The sequence below is a fragment of the Pan troglodytes genome, chromosome 1, assembly GCF_028858775.2.
Source record: "Pan troglodytes isolate AG18354 chromosome 1, NHGRI_mPanTro3-v2.0_pri, whole genome shotgun sequence".
Lineage (NCBI taxonomy): Eukaryota > Metazoa > Chordata > Mammalia > Primates > Hominidae > Pan > Pan troglodytes.
This window is the reverse complement of record NC_072398.2, coordinates 152784745-152791504: the sequence shown is the minus strand read 5'-3', so window position 1 is coordinate 152791504 and position 6760 is coordinate 152784745. Positions and strand designations below refer to the sequence as shown.

Sequence of the window (6760 nt, the reverse complement as noted above, 5' to 3'; positions counted from 1 at the left end):
AATTAAAGAGCTTTGGCACAGCAAAAAGAACGGTCAGCAGAGTAAACAGACAACCCACAGAGTGGGAGAAAATCTTCACAATCTATACATCAGGAAATACAGTCTTTTCGTGTTTTCAAGAAGAGGTGATGAGACTCGTGAGCATCTAGCTGGTCTGCCACAGTGCTTTATTACTACTCAGCCATAACTATTAAAACCCTTTTGGAACAAATAGGGATCTTAGAATTTGGATCTTACCAACCTTCTTTATAGGTTAATTTTCCTCCTCTTCTATCTTCTCCCAACTTACTCCTCTCGTTCCAACAAAAGGAGCTATGTGCTCTTCCCTGAACAATCTTCCAAGTATGTAGGTTTTATACTATGCCAATTTAGCTGAACTATAACTATGAATCTCAGAATTAACGTCTGTATGGTTCTGCATTAGAGTTGGTTCCAAGAGACATTTGTGCAGGATTTGGGAGGTGGAAGCAAAGCAGCAGGCATCATGCTCAGCAGGGCAATGCAAGGCCCAGAGCCGGCTCACCTGGAAGGTGTGGGACAACTGCTGGACCCACAGCTCCTCCAGCTCTTGCCACTCTTTCAACTTCTTTGAGCCCTGGGCCAGGAATAAGTGTGTTTTGTGGTGAAGAATACCAGCTTCTTCCACACAGCACCTGCACTATTAGTTAGAGACAGATGCTGGTTGCACTTTGTCTTTGTATGTTCCAACTTGTTTTTAAAGGTCTTCTTTGTCTTGTACCTTAAGGTTTGTCCTTGCTGTCTCATGATTTGTGTCCTGATTTTTTTTTAAATCTTCCACACCTGATGACCCACAGCGACTTTAGACCAACCACTAGACACAGAGACAACCACCTTCCATTGCTTTTTCCACCAGTTTCCATTTTTGTTGTCTCTGATCAGTGACGTTTTCCTGATCCTCCATTCTTCCCCTTCCAGGCTTTTACATTCCTAGCTTCTCCAACAACTCCGTTAGGTTTAATTTCTACAATAAATCTCTTATTCCATACCTGTCATACTGATTGTGCTTCCCTGATGGAGCCCTATATGAGGGAATGTCTCTGAGTCTTTGCATGTACTGCCTCCTCTATCTGGAATGTCTTTTTTCTTTTCTCTGTTGTGTTGTAATTCATACTTCAAGGTTGAGCACAGATATCACCTCTTTTATTAGTGTGATACTGTTCCTCTTAAGGGACACTGTTACTTCTTCCTCTGAAGTTCTACAAGGCTCTGAACATACTTATGTTAGAAACTTCTGCTGTCTTATAATATCTTTATTAGTCCGATCGTATTTTTAAAAGAACTCTTTAAAAAATTCTTAAATTTCTATCCTTGAGAAAAAGCAGGTTTAAATAGAGAAAATAAAGAAGTAGCATTGTACCCAGGGTTGTAGAGTGGCTCTCACACAGCTCTAGTGACTTCCTGGGGTTTGCCTATTTTGTTGTTGCAGACGTCCCTGGAATCCTTGCATTTGGAGTTGTCCAGAAGTGGCATTCCTGACCTTTGATCCCCAGCCTTCCAACAGTGGTGTACATCTTCATTTCTCTATGTTAAAGATTTTCTTATTAAAAAATTGAGTGTGGTAGAGGACTGACTTGGTAAAGGATGGGGGGACATTATGTATTTTGGTTCATTTAGCAGATATTTTTGAGCTCCTACTAACTGCTAGACATGGTGCTAGATCTTGCATAAACATGACGAACAAAGTAGCAAGGTACTTACTAGCCTCATGGGGCTAGTGTGGAAGTGAGTTAAGCAAATAAACTCATATGGGATATATCTTTGTAAAGAGTGGCCAATGCTTTGAAGGCAAAGAAGAGGGTGCAGTAGGAGAGCATAGTGTGGGAGATGGGCTTGACATTAGTGGTCAAGGAAGGCCTCTCCAAGAAGTAACACTCTTAGGCTGGGACCGGCTGGATGAGGAGACAGCTGAGCAGGGGATGTGCTGGGGAGACTGAGGCAGATGGAGTGAAGGGTTTAACCTGAGAAAAAACTGGCACATTTGAGGAACCAAAATAAGGTCACTGCAGCTGGAATGTTGGAGTGAGTGGACTTTTTTCTTTTTTCTTTTCTTTTTTTTTTTTTTAGTGGCTTGCAATAAATCAAGGTAGTCAGGTGGTTGGGGAGGGGAGTTGGGGAGAAGAGGCAAGTCATAGGTAGCTCGAAGCTAGATTAAGAAGCACAGATTTATATATTAAAAATCCGACTCTTTCTCGAACATAATTTTCCCCCTCATGTAAATTTTGTTTGTGTTACTATCTGTCATTTGATCAAGGAAAATAGTTAAATACTTTCTGTAGGTAAGTATTCAAAGATTATCTGAAGTCAAAATGCTTTCTCTGATTAATCTTGTTCTGTTATCTGATTGTAGCAGAACATTTTGTGTTGCACAGTTATTTGCATGCTAGTCACCTTTGGACTGGGTTATTTAATATTCACAGAAACGAATGCAGGACAGTTTGTGTGCTTGAAAAAAGTAAGTGGGAAAAAATGTTACAATTTTATAATTAACTCTTGGTTGTTGTGTAGCATTCTTGAATGAACTATAGAAATGATCCCTGAAAGTATAGTCTTTATGTAGGATTCTCTTTGATTAAATAATATTATACATAATTTAAAAATATTCCAGAGATTTTTATTTATGAAGGCTGTCTGATGTTCCTAATTATTTTGAATTTATGATTCATTAAAAACTTACACCATCATTCAACCAGAGTTACAACATTTTGCGTTGCTATGTCTATCTTAACTGTCATCAAATTCCTTTGGTCAAAGGATTTTTTTCCCCTCATTTTCCAAGGCTTACCTTTTTCTTAGTCTTGCTGTCTTGTATTTTGAAGATATGTTTTTCATTCTTTCAAGTGTGTTCGTTAGGTATATGTGGTAGAGCCTAATTTGAGGAACATGTAGTATGGTTAATGGTATAGTGGAAACAGCATTGGCATTGGAGTTAGGCAGACCTGGGTATGAATTCCAACTCCTCTATTTACTTAGCTATATCATATTTGTTTAGTTATGTATATTTTGAATCTTAATTTTTTTTGTCTGTAAAATGGAGACAGTAATCTCTTTCTCCTAGGGTTGGCAGGACCAAGAGAGACAATGTGCATAAAACACAGCATAGTGCCTACCACTTGGCAGGTGCTAGACTGTGTATGTAGTCTTTGGCAGATCAGATAGCATTTCTTAGAATTATATTTCTAATAGAAGAAATAGATCGGCACTGATTCTTCTGTGTTCTTTTACCTTTACCTTTATGTCCAAGGACACATACTTATTTCTCACTTGGGAAAAAGGAGAGGGTTACTGCATGGAATACAAGGCTGGCTGGGGCCAGGAGGGACAACAGAATGTCACACTACCTTATTTCAGAAGACTTTACAGCTGGGGTGGGCTGCTACGGGAAGCCCAGGCCAGTGTTTAAGCAAAAGTGTGCCCCAATCTTAGGAGAAGAAAGCGTGGTTAGAAGCTGACTTAAAAAGCAAAATCCAGGGCTATAGCCAAGAAGCCAGGTTATTCATTAAAAAAACATTGATTGGGAAACTTCCATGTGTCAGGCACTATGCTAAACACTGGGTTTACTAAGTGCGGCACAGTGTGCCAAAGAGTTTATGATGTAGAGAGGAGTCCAGTAATTACAACACAGGGTGGTAAGTGCTATCATAGTTATGCGAAGCAGGGAAACGGCAGGGATCTGAGAATTTGAAGGTGAGATGGCCATTTTATATTGCTAGGAGGGGGCTGAGAGAAACGGCTCAAGAAAGCCACACCTAGGCCAAGAATAAAATGAAAAGTTGAACAATAAGAAGATAAATTGTGGGTCACTTGGTGAAGAATGGGTTCTGAGCCACTGTGGTTTCTGGTCCTTAAAGGGGGCAAGGAGTAAAGCAAGCAAGGTAATGAGATTGATTCCGATAGCACCTATGGGATGCTCTCTGGAGGGCCAGACATTACTCAAAGAACAGAGAGATGCTACCTGGGCCATAGGAAACCGAAACCTTGACCTTGCTTTCATTGACTTGAAGTAGAGATTATTTAAACAGTGCCAGTGACCTGAAATAGTTTGTATGTAAGTTCTGTTGGATGTAGCTGAAAAACAGGATAATATTTACTTACAGGGTAATAAAAGTTGATATTGATTTTACAGGATGGGAAAAATGGCAGTGAACTACTTCTTATTCTGGAAATTATAGTGCACCAGTGTATTTGGGAACATTTTTGAATCTTGGTTAAGTATTCTAAATCCTAACTGGAATCTCCTCATTAAGGATTTTTTTCATGGTTGTGGGAGACTAAGAGATGGATTAAATTAGTTTATTTCTGTTCACCTTGCCTGGCAATGTCTGGCTGCACAGATGTAGTGTGAATGTGTCCTCCAGATGTTGATGTACAAGAGAACACATAGCTCCTCTGTGGGAATGGAAGATCAGTCATTAGTTCAGCACTGGTTATTGTAATTCTATTTTTCTTTAAAATGCACTCTCAGGAGACCTATCTCTGTGATTGCCTGAGGAAAGATGCAGCTGAGAGAGTAATGGTATTTATCAGAAACTAGAGACATTTGGCATCTTTCTCTGCAGACAAAGTTTGTCAGGTTGATTTCCTAGTAAAGATTCACTTGAGAATAAGCAGGAATACTAACTTGTGTTTACATTATGAATTTCAGAATAACTGCATTCCAAAATGTTCTCAGTATCATAATTCTGGGAAAGTGAGGATTTATATAGAAAATGCTTGATCTACTTTTTACTACAGTCTATTCCTGTAATTCCTATGGTTCTCCATTCTTACATTTTATAGACACAACTATTTAAGGCAGTAAATATCTGGAAATTATCTGAGAGGTGAAGCACAGGTACTCACTAGTTGAATTATTAAAATCTGTAAATGTAATTTAAAAACCATTAGGGGATCTAAAAGTCACCATTTCAGCACATCACTCCTTTCTGATTATTACATAGAGAACTCTGTTATCTGGCTTGTTGTTTTAAGCCACCAAGTTTTGGGGTAATTTGTCATGCAACAATAAATAACAGAAACTGTGGATCAAATAGCACCTGGTTTATGATGGGTAGCTGGAGTCTCATTCAAGCATTTTATTTCAACTATGCCCAGTAGCAAGCAGGGAGCTATTTCTTAAAAGGTAAAACTGAAGTTATCAGCAGAGGAGAACCCCAGGGGTGTTTGCTGTGATTCCTTTATTAGGGATTGCCAGAGACTCCCTGCCATGTCTTTCTTTACCACAGGCACATGGAGTTCCCCTGGATTTCCTGGTCATGAGGAGTGGGTAGCAGGATGAAGCACCTCCAAGCTTGGACCTCCTGCAGAGACTTCTTTAGTTCTGGCCCCACTCAAAACTAGCAGCCTTAGGGCTATTCGGTAAGTGAGTCAGAGCACCATGTCAACATGCGAGATCAGTTGTCTCCTATACCCAAAACAAGGCTGAATTGCTTTCCAGGGGTTATAATTTATTCTCCCACTGGCAGTTTATGAGAACCCCCAGCCCTTCACATCCTTACACATGCTGGTTATTGAGCTATCTTTTAATGTTTGCCAATCTCTTGGGTGTCAAATAAAATCTCATTGTGTTGTTGATGCATTTTGCTGGTTACTAATGAGGTTGAACCTCTTTTTTACATTTTTTATTTGCAGTTTTATTTCTTCTTGTTGGAAACATCTGTTTATGAATTTTACCCCCTCTTTCTATTGGATTGTTCATCTTTCTTATAGCTTTTTTGATGTCATTTATATATTTTGGGTAGAATCCGCATTTGCTTACTTTCTCTTGGCTAGAAAAAATAAATGGTGAGCTACAGTGAAGAAGATTCCCTTGTCAAGGGATCTACCGTATTTTCCTGGCTGCTACTTCCCTTTTCCATCTACTTATTGCTTCATTGAGGAGATTAGTGAATTTTCCCAGGACTTTGTCACCTTACCTTTTGCCCCACGTATTGCTTGAGAATGGGTTTGGTGGATTGGCGAGGTTAGGAGGAGAGTGTAGTGGGAGGAAACATAGCTTGATTTCTGGAATCTTTCTATTTCTCTTTGACTAGTCATTGTTTTAAATGTTGACTTGAATTGTGTCCCTTGTTTTGAGTGTGCCTGGTTTTTAACATGTATTTGGTATTCATTTTGTTCGGTTTGACTGGGCAATGGCCTGTATTCTGGCTTTATTCTTCCATCTGACCCTGGAAGTCTCTGGGACTACTTTTGAGGCTGCTCTTGATGTTAATTTTAAATGGACGCTCTCAGGGTAACAATGTTGGAGAGAAGAGATTACTTTTACCCTTGGCTCTGTGTTTCTATAGTATGGCCCTGACAGTGGATGCAAGACTCAGCTAGAAGATGTTGGGGTGGAGACGGATTTCACATACCATAAACTTGACAGTGTAAAAATGAAACCTCTCCTTCCCTCTCTAACTAAAAATGTCTAGCCTGAACCCCTATTCTATCTGAGGCAGAAATCTTAATCCAACAACTTAGCAATAGTGTCAAGCACTTTTGACATTTTTTCTCACATATTTCAGGTTTAAACTTAGTTAACTTTAAGATTTTTAACACTGCTGTCTTCAATTTTCTTGCTTCTGGGGTTGATGCTAAGCTTGGCTTGGGGTGGGGTGCAAATGCCATCTCAAATAGGTGGGAGATTCCCATATCTCCTTCAAAAGCATCTTGGTCTCTGTTGCTGTCTTCTGGGAATGTGCTGTCTTGCTGAGCCTTGAGTGTCTCACTCAAGCTACCCATTTCCCATCCAGTGCTTAGT

The 6760-nt window shown here is 39.6% G+C and overlaps 1 long non-coding RNA gene across 6 annotated transcripts in view; it reads left to right on the top strand.

The window, feature by feature from the left end:
- Window positions 1-713: 713 nt before the first annotated feature.
- LOC134809006 (uncharacterized) overlaps window positions 714-6760 on the top strand; it is a 70502-nt gene continuing 64455 nt past the window's right edge. For 2 of the 6 annotated variants that reach the window (XR_010153468.1, XR_010153467.1), the window contains exons 1-2: window positions 714-2473; window positions 5244-5376. This is a non-coding gene — a long non-coding RNA (uncharacterized LOC134809006). The remainder of the gene's footprint in view (window positions 2474-5243; window positions 5377-6760) is intronic. The other 4 variants (XR_010153470.1, XR_010153465.1, XR_010153466.1 and 1 more) reach the window with 4 other exon arrangements.